Source organism: Myodes glareolus, chromosome 18 (assembly GCF_982192425.1).
Source record: "Myodes glareolus chromosome 18, mMyoGla1.1, whole genome shotgun sequence".
Taxonomy (NCBI): Eukaryota; Metazoa; Chordata; class Mammalia; order Rodentia; family Cricetidae; genus Myodes; species Myodes glareolus.
In genome coordinates this window covers 67,864,568-67,886,500 of record NC_142043.1, presented here as the reverse complement: position 1 = coordinate 67,886,500, position 21,933 = coordinate 67,864,568, and the positions used below count along the sequence as shown (strand labels likewise).

The 21,933-nt window shown below is 51.7% G+C and overlaps 1 long non-coding RNA gene across 1 annotated transcript; it reads left to right on the top strand.

Moving 5' to 3' along the window:
- Positions 1-17,688: 17,688 nt before the first annotated feature.
- On the top strand, positions 17,689-21,501 carry LOC125411246 (uncharacterized). The gene is made up of 2 exons (XR_007235280.3): positions 17,689-18,274; positions 20,713-21,501. It is a non-coding gene; the product is annotated as an uncharacterized LOC125411246 (long non-coding RNA).
- Positions 21,502-21,933: the final 432 nt, after the last annotated feature.

Below are 21,933 nucleotides of genomic sequence, written 5' to 3'. Positions count from 1 at the left end.
TTTGATTTGGGCTTCAGAAGGCAGGTTGTGGATGCTGACTATGTCTGCTGGCCACTAAAGGTAAACCTTGGCTCTGAGTCTCCAAAAATAAATCTCAATTTAGTTCCAGAACAGTTTCTTCTCTTTGTCTGTTTGCAGGAGGCTTGGACACTGAAGTCCCACAAATGAACCTGAGGCAGGCGTGTTGAAAGCAGCCTTGGGTCCAAAGCACACTCCCCATCAGATCTAAGGTAGCAGGGTTTAAGAAGGAGCTGTTATTTCAGCTACTTCAAAGGCAGAGATGTTGGCAGTTGGACTAGGAAGGAGCATCAGTCGCTAGGCAGAGCTGGGACGCGCAGGTGTAACGGCTCGAGTAGGGTGGCAGCCCTGGGAGTCAGCTCCTTCCTCGGAAGCCAGGCCTTGGTGGCGCTCAGGTTTGTTCTCTGTAGAAGAAAGGAAGCAGGGTTTGCTTAGGGCCAAAAGACTGAGGGCTCCCATCTCCCCAGAACAAGCCAGAGCACGATCAATCAACAGTAGAGTTGTAGAAGCTGGAGGTGGCAGGGATGGAGTCAGGGACTTGTGCCCAGACAGCAACAGCTGAGTAACCAAACTGTGAGCCCTGCCTAGCCTGTCAGTTCCATGCAAACACAAGGCCTCAGGCCTTAGGCCCTGTCCCACTAACTCAAGACTCCAAGAACAAGCAAGTAGAGTAGTGGCCTCCCCACTCCCCAAGGCGCAGGAATGACACCAAACTCGGGAGAAGCTGTCTTAACCCTTGGCTGTCTGATAGGGAAACAGGCTGGAGAAAGCACTGTTTTCCCGGTCACCCAGTCTTGTTCCCACAAAACATGAGATTAACTCCTTTTGTAGCGCAGAACAGAACTTTCAAGCACAGCCATTTGTGGCCGCTACCCTGGTAACCTCTTGAAATCAGGATCTGCTTGTCATCACACAGGCGGGGGGTGGGGTGACCCAGGCATGGGGACTGCCCCTTCCTTCAGAGAGATCTCCAAGATGGAGAATGAGCCTCCTTGGTTCCACCCCAGACTGAGCTCTGTGGCCCTGATGATGCCCAGAGAGGAGGTGAAGATCTGGGGACCACACTGGGGCTCCCCATGGTCAGGTTCCACACTGGCCTCCGTGGCCTAGAAAAGCCTTGCCTTCCCGAGTCTCAGGTGACTGTCCCTAATTTGAGAGGTTAAACAATAGCCAGCGCTTACATGGGTCTGTGTGTCCACACCTCATTTTCTATTACTGTGGCCTGTCTCCATCTGCCCATCCTCGCAACGAGAGGGCAGGTTGACTTGGCTGCCTGTGATGTCCTCTCCTTGGCTACGGGAGAGAAATGAGAGGTCAGCCGGCTGTATGTCCTGGGTCATTACAATGAACAAGCTGACTAAAGCTATCAGAAGATCTATTGCTTAATGGGAGATTAAAAACCAACGAAAGCAGCCAGGTTCTGACCCGGGGTCTCAGTCCTTAATTTAATTTCTTTTGCTACTCAAATCAGAACATTTAAAAAAAAAAAGTGGCCGTATTTGCTCAAGGGTTTTCTTTATCGTTAATTGATTCGGCCAAGGCTTTTCTGTAAGTCACATCTTCAGGGATGGCCCCTCGTAGTGAGGTGCTAGGCCTCAGGGGACAGAAGCCTCCCAAGGGAGCCTCTGGCTCCCACAGGTCAGTCAACGCTGCCATTCCAAAATCAGAGAGGAGCCTCCCAGCTCTGCATCTGATGGGTCAGAGCCAGGGTGTCCAGTAGCCTTGAGCTAGTGCCCCACAGTGATCAGCCCGCCATGCCTCCCCTCCAAGTTCCTATAGCTCCCCAAAATCTCCTGGCGGTACTCGCACACCGTGTGATCTGCAGAGCTGGCCCATGCCCTCAGCATCACATCAAGCATCAAGCAGAGGTGCTCTCCTCCGACTCTGCTTGTACCCCATTTAATGTCTTAGGTTCCTTCTGTTGTGAAGAGCACAGAGCCGCAGCTGGGAGTTACAGGCCAGTGCCTTCAGTTTAGCCAGGGAGTCTGAGCAGATGGTGAGGGGAGGACCTATCTGGTGGCAGCTTCTTCTGACAGTGCAGGGTACTGCATGGTCACAGACAGGGACAAGCATAGTGGAGCCTTATTTGGAGACACTGGTCTTCCCAGCAGTTTGGAATGCGTGAGATTCAGCCCCTCTGGGGAAGCCGATGAGAGGCCCGCACTACCTTGGTTCCCTGACTTAGGAACACAAAGTGGCATCCTGGAAGGAGGGGACCCTGGCTGCTGTGTGCTGCAATACAGATCCCCAGAGACAGCCTTGCCTGTGTAGACAAGGAAAACTGAGGGCTCTGACTTGTCAGAGTCAACACCATTGTCAATAAACTCAGCCTTTACAAGTCAGAGGGAGAGGAAATAAAATGGGGCCATTTGGAAATGGAATTCTTGACAGCAGCTAAAATTAATGGACTCACAATGCAAGTTTTCAAGAGAGATTAAATGCTCACACCCGGTGCTGGCTGAGAAAAAGTGGGTCCCACCAAGCCATCTCCTGTTTATTAAGATGTAAAAATGTACCCGTAGCATTAGGCATTGCTTGTGGATGTAAACATAGGTAGTAGATATTTAAAAGCACACGGGGGAATAAGACTGAGCGACTACCACCGGAGAGGGAGGGGCGACCAACCCAGGGGATGGAGGCAGAGCACCGCCCCGTGTGCACAGTGCTTGGAAACATCCTGTTTGTGCGAGCCCATAAATATATGCATATTGTATGCATACATATTTATCTAATGGTTGGCTTTTCACTTGCTGTTTTAAATGAGCATGGGAACACAGCTTGGAGGATGACAGAGTCCCTGGTATGGACGTGATGTGATTTATGAGCACACATCCTGTTGTCACACGCATGCTGTTCCTCCTTTGCCTCACTGTGTTTATAAATACAGCTTATTTTCTTGAGACAGGAAACTGGATTGTGGTGTCAGAGATCTGATTTTTCTCTTTCTTTTTTCCCTCTTTTTTCTTATTACTTTTTTTTTTTTTTAAAGAAAATGGTAGCATGAATAATAAAAACCCAGGCACAGATATTGGGGTTCAAGCTGAAGATCAGAAAAAGCAAAACAGCCAACCACAAGAGAGCTCTTACCTCTACCAAGGCCGGGCGACTGCAGACTGAGCCCCACATCTCTGTCTCCTCTTATATTTTCCCCTTTAGTGCTGGGATTAAAGGCGTGTGACTCGCTAGTGCCGGGATTAAAGCTGTGAGTAGCTACTACTTGGATCTGTTTCTGCATTATTCTTGTGTAGCCCAGGGTAGCCAGAGCTCCATCTGACTCTGTCTCCCAAATTCTGGGATTAAAGCTGTCACTGCTGTCCGGCCTGTATAGCTGACTAGTGTGGTTATTTTGCATTCTGTTCTTCAGGCAAATGAAATATCACCACAGAAAAAAAAATCTCCTCTCCTCCTCCTCCTCCTCTTGTAGTTTTGGCTGTCCTGGAACTTGCTCTGTAGACCAGACTGGCTTTGCCTCTGCCTCCTGAGTGCTGGGATTAAATACAGTGCACTGCTTACTTCCTTTAGTTTTTCTGTCTGTGTATTCTGAGTGTCTGTCACTTACGTGTGGGCACCCACAGAAGGTGTTGGATAGCTATGAGCCGCCCAGTGCAGGTACTGGTACCCAAGCCCCATCCTCTGCAAGAGCAGCAAACACTCTGAAACACTGAGCCATCCCTCCATTTTCTCCACTTTTCTCATCGCTTTGGCAAAGGGGACTGGAGAGATGAAGGTTTGCCTTCACTTGAGGCTGCAGTGTGCAGTTTTTTGTGATGGGATGGCGTGGATGGAGAGCATGAGGCTGGGGATCACTGTGCCCACAGGAAGCAGACAGAGGTGCATGCTGGGGCACAATTGGCCTTTTCATTCCAGGACCCAAGCCCATGGGGTAGAATAGCTCACATTCAGGTTGCATTCCCCCACCTTGGGTAAACTAAAATACCCCCAAACACGTGACTAGAGAAGTGACTTTTGGATGTCCCTAAATCTTGTCAAGTTGAGAATCAAGGTCAGTCGTGGCTGGTGGCGGGGCTTAGTTCATTCTAGCACCTAATAGACTGGGTGTGGCTGTTTACTCTTGAAATCTCAATACCTGACAAGTAGAGGTGTGTGTGTGTGTGTGTGTGTGTGTGTGTGTGTGTGTGTATTAGGAGTTCAAGGTCATCTTCTGCTACCAGTGACCCTGTTTCAAACAAACCCAAAGCCAAAATAAAAACGAGAACAAAGCAGAATTGATAGGAAATGTTATTGTGTACATGAAATTCAACAAATAATGAAAGAAGAAAAATAGAAGGACTATAACATGGAAAACCAAACAGCTCTGTCTCTTACTCTCCTGGCGCTCCAATAACAGATTAGAACCTGTCTTTTCAAACCATGGAGCGTCTCTTACAATTCAGGAAGACAGAAGTCCTTACCAAGGTGTTGTTAGCACAGCGGGGCTCAACACACTCTAGAGGGGCGTCCTCAGAACATGGCAGAGCTCCCCTGCACACTCTAGAGGGATGTTCTCCCTTGTCTCCTCAGAACATGGCAGAGCTCCCCTGCACACTCTAGAGGGCGTCCTCCCTTGTCTCCTCTGTTTCCACCAACCGGCAGCATTTCCTGGCATGTAGTGGCATCTGTCCCTTGCTGGCCAGCCCACATCAGCTCCTCTGCACAGTCAAAGCGCTGCATAGGGGGTGTGACAGCACTGGAGTCAGCCTGACACAGGACAAACTCACCCTTTTAAGATCCTTACCTGAGCCCCACTTTTTGTCCTATAAATCTTCCCTTGGCATCTGAGGTTGTAGTTACAGGGTCTGGGTTTAGGCAGTGAATCTATCTTTGAGAGGGAGGTGATTTTTTTTTCTTCCACCTCAGAGCCCCAGAGAACTGGCTCTGGGGAGACTTCTGCAGGGAAGGCCCAGACCTCCAGACAGACAGACACCCTGAGAATGCCAACTGCCACCCTCATACTGCCACCCTCAGCCTGAGGAGTTTTCTTAATCTTTTAGGAACTTCTACTAACATTTATTTATCGTGTATTTGGAGGTCAGAAGAGCCTGCAGGAGTCAGGGCTCTCTCCTCCATGTTGTGACAGGGCTTGAACTCAGGTCCTCAGGCTTGGCAACAAGCTCCTTTACCTGTTGAGCCACTTTGACAGCCCAAAGCAGATTCTTGACTTTACTACAGAAAAGAATTTCACGTCTGGCCGATGTGAAGCCGATTTGGAGTTTATTAAAGACATATTTATGTATGAGAGTTAAGAGAGGGGCTCAGAAAAAAAGACTCATCCAAGAGCATGGGTATGGACGTCTCAGAGAAACACGCAGTTGATGTCTTTGCAGCGGCCATGGTTTGAGTGGCATCCGAAGTTACATTTCAAGGGTAATGTGTGTCCTGAGCACAGCTAATGAAATAAACCTCCAGGTGACAGAGCTAAGTTGTTCTTAGTGTACACACGGGTTTGGTCTTGTTTGAGATTCCCACATGTAGGACTCAAGGGAGGCTGTGCGTGAAGGCTTTGAGCATGGCTCATTGCTAGGTTAACATTCGTGTCCATGGGAGGAATATTGACGCGGTGTGCCGGCAACCTTCCCAGCAATGTCCGTGCTGGAATTGCTGATTCTCAGATTCTCGTCAGCACGAGGACCGAAGAGACTCCCGAGTGCAGGGCTTCCCTCTCCGTACTCTCTAATTTCCCTTGTCTCTTCTTCTGTCTGTCTGTCCGTGTCTCTCTGTCTGTGTCTGTGTATATGTATGCTAGAAATTGACACTGGGTGTCCTACTCAGTTGCTCTGTTATTTTTTGAGACAGGGTCTCTTGCTGAACCCGGAGCTTGTCAGTTCCGCAGGGCTAGCGGCCAGCAAGCTCCTGGGATTCCCATCTCTGGAATTTGAATTTGAATCAGTACCTTGTGCAAGCCAATCAGGCAGCAGAGAAGGTAGCTGCAATCCCCCAGCTACAGTAGGCAGGTCACTTTGGGCTTGCACTCACTCTTCCCCTTCTCTCTCTCTCTCTCTCTCTCTCTCTCTCTCTCTCTCTGTGTGTGTGTGTGTGTGTGTGACTTCTTGTTTTTATGCACTGTGCGCATTCAGTGCCTTTGAAAGACAGAAGAGGACACCGAGATCCATGGAACTGGAGGTAGATGTGGCTGTGAGCCACCTGGTGCCTGCTTGGAATTAAGCCTGGATCACCTCTGTGCTCTGCCACCCTTAACCACTAAACCATCTGGTCAGCCTGTGCGACTAGCTTTTCACATGGGCTTAGGGGTCAAAATCGGGCCCTTCTGCTGGCATCACACTTGACTGAGTTGTCTACCCAGCCCCTGCCCGTGTCTTTCTATTGTGCCTCCCTCTCTGGTGCTCTGCATTTGGGGGTTACTGGGTGGCAGCACGTGTCCAAACCTGGGCGCCCACTCTAACTCCGCCCACCTCAGCCTTGGGGCACTGCAGTTCCGGGACCGCTGCCTGTGGTGAGGACCACGGCCACCCTCTGTGCTTGCTGTGCCTCTCTGGCTCCAGTGGTGCACAAAGCCACTGAGGGGTCACTCTCAGAGGTTGCGATTTGTGCCACATGTAGATTTTTCCATGTCACCAGAGACCTCTGCTTTGTCAACAGTTTCAACATTCACCATCCAGTATTTAGTGTGGTAGATGCACAGCACCGGGCTTGGTCAGACCACTGGTCAATAGGCATCAAGGGTCCTTCTGTCTTCTTTGGTTTTCCAGACAGGGTTTTTCTGTAGTCCTGACTGTCCTGGAACTCACTCTGTAGACCAGACTGGTCTGGAACTCAGAGATTCGCCTGCCTCTGCCTCCTGAGAGCTGGGATTAAAAGCATGCTCACCACGCCTGGCTCCTCTGCCTTCCTTCAGCACTGGGCCAACAGACACTCCATCTCTGGTTCTAATGCTTGTACCTCAGGCCCTTTACCCGAGTCATCTCCCCAGCCTATTGGTTCATTTTTTTTAATATTTATTCATTATGTATAGAGTGGTCTGCCTGCATTGTGCCTGCAGGCCAGAAGAGGGCACCAGACCTCATTACAGATGGTTGTGAGCCACCATGTGGTTGCTGGGAATCGAACTCAGGACCTTTGGGAGAGCAGGCAACGCTCTAAACCGCTGAGCCATCTCTCCAGCCCCCCCTTCATTTGCTTATTTTATTTGTCTCTGTAGCTAAGGCTGGCCTTGAATGTTAAGCAATCCTGTTTCTGCCTCCTCAAGGCTGGGATTACAGAAGTAGGCACAAGTCTAGGTTATTAGCTGTTGACTATGAGCTTAAATAAAATTCATTCTAAATATTTCATAAAGATGAAAAAAAAAGACATCAGGCATGATGGCTTACATATATAATCCCAGCACTCTGGATCTAGAGTTTGAGGCCAGCCTGAGCTACCAAGTGAGGCTATCTAAGAAAACAATGATAATTATTATGAAGAATATGAGGTGTTCTGGTGACCAGTTCCTTCTCTGATTCCGGCTGATGCCATGAGGGTTTCAGTAGGTGGCTGGATGGACAGCGAGGTCAGAATGTAAGACAGACCAATAGATGCCAAGGCTGGGAGCTGGGCCTCTCCTGCCTCCCAGCAGCCGCTCCAGGCCGCTCCAGTGTAGGCAGAAGGAGGAGAGCGAGGGCTGCCTGCAGCAGTGCTGATGTGGCCATTCTCCTGGTGATGGATGGCAGCCCTCCAGAGCCGCTGTTCCAATTTGTTCCCAATTTGGACAGCCACTTTACCCACAATTCACCTAGTCAGGGCCACAAATCACTGTGGACAATCGGACTAAGGGAATGGAGGGGCCTAGGAGAAAGGGGCCTTGGCTATAGGAAGAGCCCAGGTTGGGAAGCAGGCCTCTGGGGCTGGTGGGGCTGGTGGGGCTGGTGGGGCCGGGTATGGGAACTCCATTCTAACTGCTGTTTCAGAGACCAGGCCTGCCTTCTGCCAGCTCCATCCAGCCCAGGATCTAGGTGACACTCTACCCAGGCCCCTCTGTTCCTTCCAAAGCCAGTAGGGACTCCTGCCACCAGCACTGGTGCAGCTCCTCTGCGCTCTGAAGCCTCAGGCTCACCCAACGCCTCCAGCTCTGCCATGAGACCTGAGCCTGACTCCCCGACTCAGAGTTAGGAGAAGCTGGTCACTCACTCACTCATCTGTTCACTCCAAAAATACAAATCAAACATTTGCTACATTACAATGGTGAGCAAAACCATAAAGTACACAGGCCACAGGAGACACACGGAGCAATCGTACAAAGAGAGGACACCACCTCTGGAGGAGCAAAGGAGGTCTTGAGCAGAGACCCACAGCCTCTCTTCTCTCCTTCACAGCTCTGCACAGGCTCACAACCAGGAAAGCCCTCTTTGGTGACCTCATCTATACATTCACCCATAGGCACATGGTGACCAGTCTCTGGGTTCAAGCCTGGGTGCCAATGCTGGGTGTTTTCCTTTCTAGAAGCCTTCCCTGGCAGAGGGCTGGATCTTGGGCCCCTTCCCCTGGGTGCCCACACTTGGATTCAGGGGCCACGGTGGCTGGTGAGAGAACCAATCCAGCCCACCTCCAGCGGGTCCTACTTTCCAAGGAGCGTGAGCACTTCCTGAAGTCCAGCCTGCTCCTGTGACCCCTTCAGTCCTTGGTCTGGCTAATGGTGATGGAGGAGGGAGCAGCTCTGATCTACAGCAGCTGCCAGGGCCTGTGAAAGATGGCCACGCTGCAGGCATCACTCTCCTTCCTGACCGCCATGCCGCTGGCTCTGAACCGGTTGTCTCGGAGTGCCCCAGGAAGTGCTCTCTTTCTTGCCCCCATCAAGGAAGGCCTTGGGAAGTGGTTGTAGCAAGGCTAGAGAGTTAGGGTGGAGGGCTAGGTAGCCATGGGCTTGTGAGTCTGTGTTTAACCCAAGCACAGGCTAGACCCTAGACCCTGTACCTACTAGCCAGCACTCTACCAATGAGCTAGTCCTCAGCAACCTCAGTTTACCTCTTTGTAGAATGGAACAAGGTGCCACACTTCCCTCCTCCCAGGAAGGCAGGGTGAGGGTGGGGCAAGCTTCTCTGATTCTGAGCCTGAGAGGCTGAGATGCCATCACCCCCACAGTCAGGCAGGACACCCCCCACTGCTCCTGATGAAGGTGGTAAAATTCTAAAGACTAAAGTCGTCTTGGTCATTTCGGCCACCTCTTCCAGTTTCTTTGTTTAGCCTAGTCTGGAACTCAGTGTAACTGAGGCTGGCCTTGAACTCCTGCAGCGTGTGTGCTATCACCCACACAGAACCTCTCCGTTACTAGACAGATGGGTACTATCTGTGGGGGATCCTGGCACAGTGTCCCAGTCTGCTGTGAGTCTCCCGGAGGGCTCCTCTGCCTGTGTGGATGTCACCCCCACCTTCCAGGCACCACCGCTATGTAAGGGGAGGACTGTGTGCATCAGAGGGCTGCTGAGATGGCAAGAGGGACCTGGCAGGCAATGTGGGGGCAGGGGGTGCCTCCAGGGCTGGCTGCTTTAAGACAGAGTTATTGTGGTTGGAGCTGTGGAACCCCATAATCCCCTGGGACTCCTTACCCTCGTTATACTCCCAAGGTCTTGCCCCCACCTTTTAATCAGATGGAATATTCATCCTCTCTCCTTCCCCAGCCTCCTGGAACCTCCTTGTTGGGAACAGTATCTCTTTCCTCTACCTGCCCGTGCACTTGTTCATCCCACGCTGTCCTGAACGGAGCTAGCCTGTATGGTGGGGTGGTCAGCCCTTGGGCCAGACCTGGTACTGAAGCTTTGCCACCTCATCTCCTCTGTGTCCACTTGGCTCTGAGTCAGCACTACCCTTCCTGGCATGTTAGAGTCCTGTGCACACATTCACCCCCCAGTCCCTTCTCCATTCCAGGGGTTGCCAGTCCTGTGGGTCCCTGCCCTCAGCTTTGTTAAACTTCCTTCCCTTCACCTTTTCTTCCCAGATGCCTTTGTCTTTTGCCTCTTCTGGGCCCCCATCTTCCTCAGTGGGACCAGCTGTCCAGGGACCAGGCTTTCTGTGTGATGGAGCCCTGGGGGGGGGGCTGGAATCCCAGGAACTGTGTTCTGCTCCATGGCTGTTGATTCAACCACAGCTGTACCAACCCAGAGGCACTGCCTCCCATTAGCCCAACCCTCAGGAAAGAAATTTGTGTATCAGGCTTGGGTATCATTTTTAGCACCATACTCAGGGCACCTCTTCTGGGAAGACTACTGGGATGAGAAGGGCCAGTGTGAGCCCTCATAGCATTTCTACAAACATAAGGGCCCCAAGGCTGATGTCCTAGAAACGGTGTGTGCTGGTTTGCCCGACTCTACTCCATCGGAGGCTCCAAAAAGCCTTTTACTAGGGAGTCTTCTGCTTTGTCTGTTTGGCCAGTGTCCCCATACTAGGGCAAGGAATCAAATACCCCCTCCCCTTTTGTTTTGACATTGTCACTCGTAGCTCAGGCCTTGAAGTTGATAACTGCAGATCTTTCTGCCACCATGCCCACTTTATGAAGTGCTGAGCTGGAGCCCAGGGCCTTGTGTACACTAGGTCAAGATGCCACCAAGTGACCTGCATTCCCATCACCCACGGAGCAGCTCACAACCAGCTGTGACTCCAGTTCTGGGGATCCAACGCCCTCTTCTGGCTTCCACAGGCACTGCATGCATGCACTGTACAACACACATGCAGACAAACCATTCACACACATTAAAAAAAGATTTCAGAGGAGGATGCGGGCCAGCAACGTGACTCAGCTGGCAAAGGCTCCTGAACCAAGCCTGATGGCCTGAGTTCAATCTCCAGGGCCGTAGTGGAAGAGCTGACTCCCCCAAAATGTCCTCTGAACTCCACACAAGTGCTGTGATACACACAAAAGAAATCAGAGATATACAAAGACAAAACCAAAACCAAAGCTGGATATGGTGGCTTCCTCTACAGTCCCAACTCTCCTAGAGGTACAGGGGTGGGGACATGAGACTCACCTGGAAGTCCGTAGGCTGGTTATCAAGGGGAAGGTGATGCAGAGGTGGAGCGGAGAGACTCCACCCCCTTACAAGGTGGTAGGGGAGTCTGTTGGCTGGTTTTATGTCAACTGGACTCAAATGGGGTCATCTGAGAGGAGGGAGCAGTTGAGAAAAAATGCCTGCAGAAGATCAGGCTGCAGACAAACCTGTACGGCATTTACTCAGTGATTGATGGGAGACAGCCCAGCCCACCATGGGTGGTGCCATCCCTGAGCTGGTGGAAGGAAGCAGGCTGAGCAAGCCGTGGTGAACAAGTCTATAAAGCAGCACTCTCCGTGGCTTGTGCATCAGCTCCTGCCTCCAGGTTCCTGCCCTGCTTGAGTTCCTGCGTTGGCCTCCCTCAGTGGACGGTGATTCGGGATGTGTAAGCCAGATGAACCCTTTCCTCTCCACGTTGCCTTTGGTTATGGAGTTCCATCGCAGAAGCAGTGATCCCGGCTAAGACGGAAATAATGACTGGAAGTTGTGCTCTGACCTCCACACATTGTGCACACACAGTGATGATAATGAGCAACTAAAAACGCACAAGACGGCGGGCACTGAAGAAGATACATGGGATCCACCTTGGCCTGCTCCACATTGTCACATACCAAGTGCACATGCACCCACACACGTGTCCTCACATATTTATCAAATGTAGACATGAACACATACACACACGCACACACATATACACACACAACACACACACACAGTACAAAATGTCCACAAAGACTCACACTGGGACTTCCCTAGCCATCCTCTTGCTCCTCCCACATGGCCAGCCCCTTGCCTATCAGCATGAGAATTCCAGGATGATTCTTGGCCCAGACCCAAAAGCCCGGGAATGAACCTGTAAAGGTGAGTGCCAGGAGTCCTTGTAATTCCACCCCTGTGCCTTCCCAAAGCACTCAGTGTGGACATCAGATGGTGCCCCCGGGGTGGGGCTGGCGTGGGAGGGGCCAGGAGGATTTGTAAAGGCCTTTTCTATCTAGAGCCAGGCATGGCGGTGCATGCCTGCTGAATCATCCCAGTACTCATTGACTGAGGCAGGAGGATGGAGAGGAGTCCAGGTCAATGTGGGCTACATTGGGAGTTCCAGGCCAGCCCAGGCTATGGAGTGAGACCCTATTTCAAAAGCCAGCACAAAAAATTTATTAACAGGAGTAAGTAAATTCTATTCTGGACCTGGTATGAACAGATGCATAATTTGCAAAAATTAATTAAACAACACATTCATGACCTCTGCTCTTTCTACATTTATGAACCCAGTATCATTAAAGGGGTAGGGTAAGCGGAAGCTGTAAGTGGGTCCAGGGTAAGACCCATCTGCCCTCAATGGGCCTCCTGGGCTTCTCCTTTGCTTTTACAGTTTGGCCTTTGCACAGGGCCTGGCCTTCTTGGTGCTGGAGGAATGACAGGGGGCCCTGAAGGGGGAAGGGAGACAGAAGCACAGGTGACTCTTTCATTAGAAAAAACCTGGGTGCGGACTGGAGCCAGGAAACGGCCCTGGGGGGGCCCACCAGCCCTGGGCAGGATGCCAGGAGGGCTCCATCCGCCTCCTAAGCAGTTCCGGGCCTCAGTTTGCCTTACTCAGCATGGAAATGGAAACAGCCTTGAGCAGGCTAGGCTGGTGATAAACCACGGCCTAGCCTGGGAGCAACATTCTCTGCAGGATTCTCACTCTGGTTCTGCTCACAGTCATGCCTGGAAGACTTGTGTGCTTTGGGGGCAGTCGCTTGTCCTCTCTCCCATAGAGCAGTGATGTTGGTTCTGAGCCGGACCTCTGAGCTGAGATGCTCATCCATCCTCTCAGAGGCTCTGCTGTGGCTGACAGCCTTGACTGGGGACAGCTGCGGTGATGGTCCCTCCCTTCCAAGTTTGTTTCCTCTTCCCAGGGTACCTAACAGCTGACTCGGAGGGAGCGTGAGATCTAAGTTCTGTCCCCAGCACCTCAATCCACCAGTCTCTAACGCCTCAGGCCTGTAGCCTTGGGTGTTGGGCTTCTGGTTCTTTTCTTTCTGGGAGTGATAAAAGATACAGGAGCCCCAGGGGCAAGAGGGTGACCAAGCCCTCCCACTTCTACTGGGTGGGGAGGCTGGGAGCCCAGGGGCAGGTGGAGAGCAGCAGGTGGCTCTGGTTGCTTCTCTGCCAAGCTCATCTCAGAGTAAGTTATTAACTCCTGGCTTGGGCAGGGCAGCTGGGCCATGAGTGTCCTTAGCATCCGACAGGAGCAGGACTGTACTAATTGAAGGCTTAATTTTCCCAGCGGAGGCTGCAGCGGGTGCCCTTCCTTTGCCATCTGGCCATATTTGTTCCTGGTGGGGCTCCCTCTGCCTGTCCTAGGGTCCCTGGTAGCCCTGACCCCTGCCTGCCTGTACTCTTCCCCATCCAGGGGATATTCCTTGGGCCCCTGCCAGGAGCTGGACCCAGGCCACATGTCTTGTCCTTCAGAATTTCATACTCTGGGGCCTCTTCAGACACAGCCAGGAGGCCCCCCACAGTCCGGAGGTGGGCAGGCCTAAGTCCTTCCAGCTTGCTTTCCAGGCCAGCCCTAGACACTCATATCTCAAGGGTGTTCCTAGTGAACTCAGGGAAGGACTAGAGGATCTTCAGGTGTCTTCTGGTTCTGGAGGAGATGGAGAGAGGGTGAGGGCTGAGCTAGCCCGCACAAGCTGAGGTAGCTGTGTGGGATTACAGGTGGGGATGGACACATGGAGTGCTTCACCCCTGTCCCCTGGCCGTCTTCCCATCCACAGCTGGGAATGGGACTCTGGGCTGCTGGCTCCTCACAGGTCCTGCGTGTTGGTATTGGCTTCTCAGCCTGCAAAATGGTTCCAGTTCTTCTTCACTGATCCAACCGGAAGTCTGGATTTTGCCCACTGCATCCTTCCTCCTCTGTACTCTGCAGCCCAGCTCCTTGAGAATGTGAGGAAACCAGTGCAGAAAAGAGGGGCCGTGGCCTCAGTCTTCTTTTCTGTAAAATTCAGACCAACGTCACTATCCACCTCTTCAAACACTCGGTCTCCCAGAAGACCACAGGGGCAGAGGAGTGTCCCAGAGGCCTCCAGTCCATCCATGCCTATGGCCTCTTCCACCTTGCGCTGCTCCTTCCCAGGAGGAAACGCCAGAGTTTTGGATCCCGAGTTCAGGCTCTTCTCTGCCACCTTGGACACATCTCCCAGTCTGCTTGAGCCTGCCCCAGGGAGAGGTCGGGACTACCATGGCCTGACCCACATAGAGCTTTGCCAAAGGGCAGGAGTGAGAGCTGGGACAGGTGAGGCCTGGGGACATGGAGCGAGAGACTAGGAACCTTAAGATCCCTGTGTCACTAGGGTTAGAGGCGAAGCTGCAGTCTGGGGTGGAGTCTGTGTTCTTGGGCTGCTGGGGCCACCGTGTTGAAGGTCAGACTAGGAGTCATGGCAGTGGGGAGGTCATGGCAGTGGGGAGGTCATGGCAGTGGGGAGGTCATGGCAGTGGGGAGGTCATGGCAGTGGGGAGGTCATGGCAGTGGGGAGGTCATGGCAGTGGGGAGGTCATGGCAGTGGGGAGGTCATGGCAGTGGGGAGGTCTCCTGTCCTGTCAGTAGAAGTCATCACTCTACCTCACAAGCCCCTCTGAAGAATGCCTGCTGCCGCTGTCCCAGGGCTCCAGCCATGGGGAAGAATAGTCTCAGCGCTACACAAAGAAAGGCCAGGACCAAGAGAAGTTATGAAGACCCAGCCTTCCTCCTTCTTAGGTTTAAAGGCCATCTTTTTGTTTGTTTTGTTTTGAGACAAAGTTCCTCTGTGTAGCTCTGGCTGTCCTGCCATTCCCCCTGTAGACCAGGCTAGCCTCGAACTCACAGAGATCCGCCTGTTCCTGAGCTCTGCTGGGATTAAAGGCGTGCACCACCACTGCCGAGTTTAGAGGCCGTTTTACAGTAAGGACAAGCTAGGTTCATTCCTGTCTGTGAGTAAACTTGTTTCTCAAGGACTGGGCTATGCTCAGTCTGTGACCCTTAACTACAAATGGTTCTGCACTGTGTGTTCCAGGAATGGCAGTCATTCTTTGTTTCGAAAAGTTGTTTATAAACATCTTGCACCCCTGCCTTTGTTTCAAAGGGTTATGACCACCTATGACTACCTGCTGCTATGCCCATCTTGCAACCTCGTCTGTTTCGGGAGGGACTAACTTGTTATCTTATGTGCTGTTCCTGTGCCCCTGCCTACTTTGCCCACCGAATCTCCCATTTGGAAGCCCCTACTCCCGGACTATAAAGTTTTGTCTTTCTCATATCCAATGCTGGCCTCTCACACCCTGCTTTAGGGGGAGGCAGCCCACGCACATGAGCTTTGTAAAAAGCTTGCTTTAATTAATTGCTTGTTTAAATTAATTTGGTCCTGGTGATTTGGGTGGTGGTCTTCCTCCTCACATCTTTGGGACAAACAGCAACCCATCGAGGTGGTTTCTTTTTGCAAAGGGGCTGCACCATGACCCAAACTGGTCATGAGCAGTTTGTAAGTAAGTAAGGAGCACACAGCCAAGATACCTCTTCTATTCCTAATGCAAGGTTGCTGGTTGTCCCTCACAGGCTGAGGCTCCACTTTCCAGTCTACTCTCGATTGCCTATTTTGGAAAGCGTAGGAAGGAAATGAATGTGCCGTCAGGTTCCAGGAATGCAACAGGGCCTTGGTTGGAGAAAAAAAAATTAAATTTATTTTATATGTGCGCTGGTGTGAAGGTGCTGGGAATTGAACCTGGATCCTCTAGAAGAGCAGCTAGTGCTCTCAACTACTGAGCCATCTCTCCAGCCCTGGAAACAAACATTTTAATGGGTTGTGGGAGATTAAAAGATTCATATTAAGTTTCTCAGGGAAACTAATGGAATGTCCACCCTTAAAAGTACATTTCTCCTTCGGCATCAGGTGGCAGATGGGGCTGTTGCTGTATGGCTGGTGTCACCTTCAGTGACAGCCACAAAGCAGTGACAGATCACCTGGGAGATGAGTCAAGTGCAGGTAGCCAGGTCCCTGGCATCTATCTGGCTCATGCTGTTCTGTTTTTCCTATGATGGGTCCTCTGTATCCAACGGCCTGTCCAACATGGCCAGGGGCCTGGGGAGGTGGAGGGAGGCCTAAGGAAGACCTGTGCCGAGAGCCAGGAGCCAGAGTCGCGGGGTGGTCTCCTTAGGCCTGACTGACCAGGTAGGGGCATTTGGGGCTCCTGGCTTGCCACGAATCCTGTCTGCCTCATTTTCTCCTCCTCACGGAGCCCTTCCCCTGCCACCCAGAAGCTGAGCGTAGCCTCACCTGTATCCACTTGCCACAGCGCCCAACTCAAGCCGTGGCCTGGTTCCTGGGCTCAACCACACATGACCAGTCCTGGCCCACCACTAATCAAGGCCATCCATCCCCATCTTGTTTCCTGGTGCCCTGGGCCCAGGACTACATTTTCCCACTGATGTGCCCCTGTCCCTCAGATGACCTTTAATCAGATGAAGCCACAGGTGGCCTAGCGCTTTGCCCACTGTAGAAGAGCTAGGATGCTGCCTGTCTCGGTCGGAAGCCCAAAGCTCACAGGCATGCCGGGGCCCCGACAGTGACCAGGGTTTGAACGTCCAGTATTCTTGGCTCACCTCCCCTTCCCATTCTGAGCTAGTCTGGATAGCTCTGGGACAGGTCAGTGCAAGCCTCTCCTCATTGGACGCACATGCACGCTGCTGCTTGCTGACCGAGGCAACCCAAGTCTCTCACGTTGTCGCTTTGATTTATGGCTCTAGTTAATTCTCGAGGAGGCCTGTGAGATGCCCTGAGTGCTGGAGCCTCCATGGGATAAATCATTTAACAGGTGGTTAAATATTCTCTAAGGTCTGGGAAGCACAGGAGGTACAGATGAGGGCCAGGCAGGAGGAGCAGGGAGACGGTGTTGACGCTTCAGGGCCTTGGACGATTGGCCATGTTCTGTGTCTAGAGGCCGCACTTGGGGCTCTGTCTACTTTGGTCCCCTTGTATGGGGCACTGAATGGGGGCCAGGCTAGCCCGTGCCAGCTGTGTGCTCCGAAGAATTTCAACTGTTCTATATGCCAAGAAAGAACCCAGAAGTCTCCAGGTGGGGAGACTGGGGGGTACTGGGTGTGTGTGTGTGTGACACTGGCCAGCATCTGTCTTTGAGAGCACACAAAACACAGGGCCAGGCACGCAGCAGAGCCAAGCGGTTGTCTCGGCTGTCAAATATGTCTGAGGATGTGTCTCAGTTGGTAGGATCCTTGCCTAGAATGAATAAAACCTGGTGTTTCCGCTCCAACATAGAAACCCACCATGGTACTGGAAGTAAAAGCAGGAAGTTCAGAAATTCAGGGTCATCCTCAGCTATTTAGTGTGTTCCAGGCCAACCTGGGCTACATGAGACTGCCTCAAGCGAACAAGACTGTGGAGTCAGCCAAGGCTCCAGGGCCCGTGTGGAGGCCCTCCCCAGCACATCCATGCCCTAGCTAACATCTCACCTGTGTGTCAGGCTCCAAGGGCAGCAGGACCAGGACTGTGACCGTATTGTGTGAAGCCAAGGACAGGCTGGTGGAGGGGAGAATGAAGTGCTGCCCTGTGCAGTCCAGCTGGCTGAAGACCGAATGGAATCCAGTCAGGGGAGTGGAAGGACAACTCAGCCGAGGGATGAGCCTCTCAAGGAAGCAGGCAGGGAGAGCCCTGGAGGCCATCAAGCCGACCGTCCAGTTTATACTGAGAGCAGGTAGAGGAGCCTCAGCGATGCGTTAAGGCCCAAAGGATGGACCTAGGTGTCTGCCTGTCCCCAGCAAGCATCCTTCCCATAGGATAAACTTCCAATAAGTCAAGGTTGCCTGGGAAAGGAAGTGGTGGAGGGAAGTGGCCCCTAGACCACGCCAAAGCTCACACACTGTTATGAGCCTGTAAGGACGAACATGTCCGGAAGAAACGAAACTAACTGAAACGTGCAAAATATAGATAAGAATGACATGTGCAGAATGATAACCAGACATGCGTGCTAATCAAAAGTGTGACGCTAAAGAGTGAGGTAATGCTGAAGAGTAGTGTAAATACGGGGCACAAACGACCAGAAGACGTTCTCAAGGTGACCTGCTAGACACACTGTCAGAGGCTGTTAAAGCCGAAGACCAGACTAGCAACACATATAGAGAATCCAATGAACCATCACTAACCAGCCGCTCAACAGCTGAGACCGTCCAAGAGCCAGAGAACTAGCTCTTGCCAGCGGATCAAGACTTGCTGATCCGGAGGTCTACGTCGAGAGCCACGAACCGCCATCAGGTCGTATATCCCAATGCCTTATTAGATAGAATATAGTAATGCCTTGCCTAGGATTTAGAAATATATATGGGATATTATACCTTTATTTATGATAGTGATACTTGCTTATTGGCTGTGCCAGAACGATTATAAGATCTTGAAGTGCCTATACAATAAACCTAGTTCAGACAAAGCAGAGAACTGCTATCCTGAGTGTCATTTACTTGCAGACCTCCAAGTAAGGCCGGAAGGCCTGCTCAGTAGTGCTCGCGACACACACTCACTTCCTTTCCCTGGTCCAGTGGCTTCTGGGGGCTCAATGATCTGAGGCTTCAGGGAGGAGCTGGGAAGCCTGAGCTAAGGACCCAAGAGATGTCTGTTCCAGGCCTGGTTGGGTTGAACTGTGGGCCTCTTCCAGTGACCTGACCCGGAGCTGACCAGGTTAGTGGTAGGGAGCCCTCAGGGTCCCAGAGCCTAGGGAACAGACGGTATGTTAGCTTCCTGCTGTTGTGGCAAAACACCCCAGGAAAACGACAATGGAGGAGAAGAAGTTAATTTTGGCTGTGGGGTTTTAGTCCATGGTCAAACTGGTCCCATTGCTACAGGCCTGTCACAAAGCAGATCATTATGGTGGGAGCACAGCCTGGGGCGGGGTGGGGGAGAAGCAGCCCCAGGCAGCCACAGTGGAAACTGGAGGGAAGGGGAGGAGGCTGGGAGTGGGGAGCAGCCACCACTGCTGTCATGTAGAATATGCCTGTAATCCCAGCTTTTAAGAGGCAAATGCAGAAGGATGGCTGTAAGTTTAAGGACAGTTTGGGCTACACAGTGAGACCCCCTTACCCCCTATCCACACTGAAAGAAGAAGGGATTGGGAACAAAATATTCCCTTTACCTTTCAAGGACACATCCCCAATGACTCAACTCTTCCAAGTGGGCCCCAGTCAAGGTTTCTACTTTCTCCCAATGGCCCATGACACCATTGTTTGCAGATGAACGGCTCCACAGACAGGGCAGAGCCCTCACGAGCTCATCATCCTGAAGGTGCCACCTCTGAACTGTGTGGAACCTGGGACTGGGCTTTCACCATCAGCTTTGTTGTGCTGCAGACCCAGGCACAGCGAGGGAATGCTCCATGCAAGCAGTCCCGCACAACTGTGAGAAGCCTAAGGCAGGGTTCAGTTGAGCAGGTTGGACCCAAAATCAAGAGCACATCTGAGGCTGTGGTAAAACTCACCCCTCAGGAAGATCTAATGGCCTTGGGAGGCTAGCACAAAGCCACAGGGATTGTGTGACCCTTGTTGATCAAAACCAGATCCCCTAACCCTAACCAAACACGCCCTCGGGTTGGTATCTTTTGCAGCCTTCCTCAGCTGTCCCCAGCACCATGAAACCATGGCACACACCCCTCAGGACCCTCCTCTCATTTGTCCTGACTCATGCCCTTGGCATTTGAGTCAGAGGTCTCCACACACTTTAAGTTACTGGCTGTCTTTTGAGTACCAGACAGAGTAGAGCACTGGGCCTTTGAGGCAGACTCATACCCTGGGCGGTTCCTCCGCGGGTGACCCACAGACGGTCAGTTGTATCTCACCTTGTGAGAGGGCTGGGCTGCTCAGTGGAGACCCATGCATGTGTGTGCAGAGCCTGAAGCTGAGACAGTCGGTTGTCAAAATTACACTTTTGTTTGTTTGTAGTCTACTTTAGAGGGAAGGAAAGAGAAGGAGGGAGGGAGGGAGGGAGGGAGGGAGGGAGGGAGGGAAAGGAAAAACGAAGAGCTTCCAGAAAGTGGGGGGGTCAAGGGAAAGGAAAGGAAGGGAAGGGAAGGGAAGGGAAGGGAAGGGAAGGGAAAGGAAGGGAAGGGAGGGAGGAAAAGAGAGGAGAGGAAGAGCTGGAAGGGAAGTAGAGCAAGGAAATAAAGGGAAAGGGAGAAGGAAAGGGGAGGAGGAGGAGGGAGGGAAAGAGGAAGGGTTTCTGCTGGTCATGGGGTGGTGGTATATAGGTGGGATATAACTGCCCTATGTGGTCCCAAGGCTTTCTGCTGCTCAGAGCTGCTGTCGCTAGCCTGTGAGACCCCTATTTGACGTGCCAGATTCACGTAACTGATTTCCTTCAGGTTATACAAAGGCTAGTTTCACCCCAACTAAAACAATGTATTTTTCTAGAACAGAGCTTCCCCACCCACATCTCCCCAGCTTCAAGAGCATCTTAAGGACATGCAAAAGTCAAGCCATAAAAGACTCATGTGTCCTCTTTAAAGAGAAAGAACTTCTTTATTTTTCTTTATTTATTTTGGAGACAGGGTCTCACTATGTAGCCCTGGCTGGCCTGAAATTCACTCTATAGCCCAGGCTGCTCTCAAACTCAGGGAGGCCACCTGCCTCTGTGAATTTGGGATTAAAGTTGTACACCACCTGGCAAAAATGGTCTTGAAAGAGAAGTTCCTTTTCTCCTCCTAGCAGCTGCCACCTCACTCAGTGCTCTGGCTGTGATGCTGCTGGTGTCTCCACATCAATGGCAGCCTCGCGCCATCTTGTTTGTCCGGCACTGGGTTCCTCCTCAAGATTCTTCTCTGCTGTTTGCCACGGTCTCAGCAGTTATTAGATGTTCCTTCTTCAGCCTGTGGGGTCGTGCTCCCAAATTCAGCCATTAAGATGATCACGCTAGACCCGACGGCCCTTGGTACAATGACAGCAGCCCAGGGGGAATCCTGTGTTATCATTAAATGCCATGTCTGTGCCTGACAATCAGGACAATGTGTCTTCACTCCACTGAAATTTCTGAAATTTCCATTCTGTTTAAGTTTTGATCAGTAAAGTAAATCATTAAAATGTAATCTCTTCTGGCATCACGGTTGATCAAACAAGCGCCTCACAAGATGGACACCCTGCCGCTTTTGGTGGTCAGCTTAGATGAAGATGGTATGTATTTTTGCATATGTGGTTTTGACACCCCAGTGATGACGTCCTCTCTTCCAGATTCCCATCTGATGGGTGCTGGTATTAAAGGTGTTCACCATCATGCCTAGCAAAACATGTGCTTTGCAGATCTGTGTGTTTGTTCACGTGTGCACGTGTATTCAGGTGTGTGTGTTCTTCTCGGGCTCTTAGTTTTTCTTTTTTTCTTTTGTTGAGACAAGGTCTCTCTATGTAGACCTGGCTACTTGCTATGCAGACTAGGCTGACCTTGAACTCACAGAGATCTTCCTACCTCTTCTGCTCAAGTGCTGGGATTAAAGACGTGTGCTACAACGCTCGGTCCCTTTCAAAATGGGTCTCATGGTGAATCTGGGGTCACCAATTCAGACTGGCCAATGAGTCCCAGAGAACTTTCCGAGAGTTTTTGTTTGTACGGGGACTTGAACTCAGCTTCTCTCAGCTGCAGAATAAGCACTTCCTCTGGGCCTTCTCCCCAACTAATAGACATTCCAAGTCAAAGCAGCTACTAACTCTGCTCAAAGTCTGGTGTTCATATAGTCCTTTCCGCCTCCACGCTGGAAGCCTACAGTTACACAGACTCTCACCAGAAACTCTTTCTACTAAGTCGAGGATGTGTCCCAACCCCCTTATGTAACCTTAGCGGCCTTCTGATTGGAATCCCACCCAAGGCACCTGGTCAGCTACTCTCAGAACCTGGACCAGGTTACTGCTCCTCTCTTCCCGGCCCTGCGGACGGACAGATGC